Below are 1,511 nucleotides of genomic sequence, written 5' to 3' on the forward strand. Positions count from 1 at the left end.
TTGCTAGGTCACATGCGTGATTCCAAGTGAAGGACACCATGTAGACAAGAGAGCTATGAGACAAATCGGCTAGGTCGCATGAGTGGTACTAAGTGTTCACCATGTGTACAAGAGAGCCGAATTAAATGAAATATGATGGTGGGGCTGTGTGCTGAACCATCAAGCATCGAGGATTAATCCGAATTGTTCAACGGGATGGCTTGTGGTGACATTGTAGTCATGGCCTATACTTGTGATGTATGAAATGTGTGAAAATGATTTGTGATATATATATAAGTTAAAATGAGGTTAGTACAAAGAATGTGTGAAAGAGTGAAATTAGCATTAAAACTGTTTTGGACAGTAGCAGTGACGTGATTTTTAAAAATCACCAAAAATAGAAGAAATTTAATTAGAGGTTGAATGAGATGTGAAATTAAAGCTTAATGAGTCTATTTTCATATAAAAGAATTAGAGCAAGCAACGAAATTCATGAGATATTTACAATTGTGTGTGACTTGCTCAGGATGACTATGTAATCCCCTGTTCTAACTTCGAAAAATCTTTAAAAATTGTACAAAAAAATTAAGAAATATAGTTTATACGCCTAAATTTGAGTCTAGTTTTAAATGAAATAGGTTTCATGGTTATTTGAATTGTGTACTGAGAGAAATTCAATTCTTAGTGAACAGAGGTCAGATTAGTTGAGCTGTGTAACAGGGGAGGCTTTAACTAATAAACTGTATTAATTGGCTAAACCAAAAATTCTTGAAAAAAATTAGTAAGAATTTTTATGAGTCTAGATTCAGGGAAATTTTACGGATTTGAATTTCGAGTTTCGTAACTCGAGTTATGATTTATTTAGTGATCATGACGCAGGAGGGACAGCTTGATCAAATCGGAGTAAGTAGTAAAATTAAAATATGATATAATTGAGTTATGTTGTAAACATATTAGATTCCTTATTTGTTATTTATATACTTACTTACTAAACTATAGGCTTACTTTCTTTTCTCTCCTTTGTCTTATAGTGTCATCCAGCTAGCACAGGAGTTAGAGATCGTTGAAGATCCGCCCGCACTATCAATACTCTTGGTTTTCGAACTCAACATTTTGAAATATGGCATGTATAGCAGACTTAGTTATTTTGTTACGTGTCATAATTGTCTAGGTTTAAAATACTAATTATAGTATCAAACTAATCATTTTGTACGAAGCCTTTGAAATTGGTTTGTATTGTTAATGGCATATGTTATAATGATTTATGATCAAATTGCACGCCATATTTTTGTTGGGTTTTATTTAATAGTATATACTATAATTTGTTAATACCTCGTACCCTGTTCCGGCGACGGATACGGGTAAGGGGTGTTAAATTTAGTGTTATCAGAGCTATGGTTTAGTCGGTTCTCGGACTAATAAAGTGTGTGTAAAAGTCTAGCTATACATGCTATAAAAATATTGTGATAGTGTGGTGACTCCTGATTATTCTAAACTATGTTTTGTTTTAATATTGTAATGGATCCTGAAGG

The sequence above is a fragment of the Gossypium hirsutum genome, chromosome A09, assembly GCF_007990345.1.
Source record: "Gossypium hirsutum isolate 1008001.06 chromosome A09, Gossypium_hirsutum_v2.1, whole genome shotgun sequence".
Classification (NCBI taxonomy): Eukaryota; Viridiplantae; Streptophyta; class Magnoliopsida; order Malvales; family Malvaceae; genus Gossypium; species Gossypium hirsutum.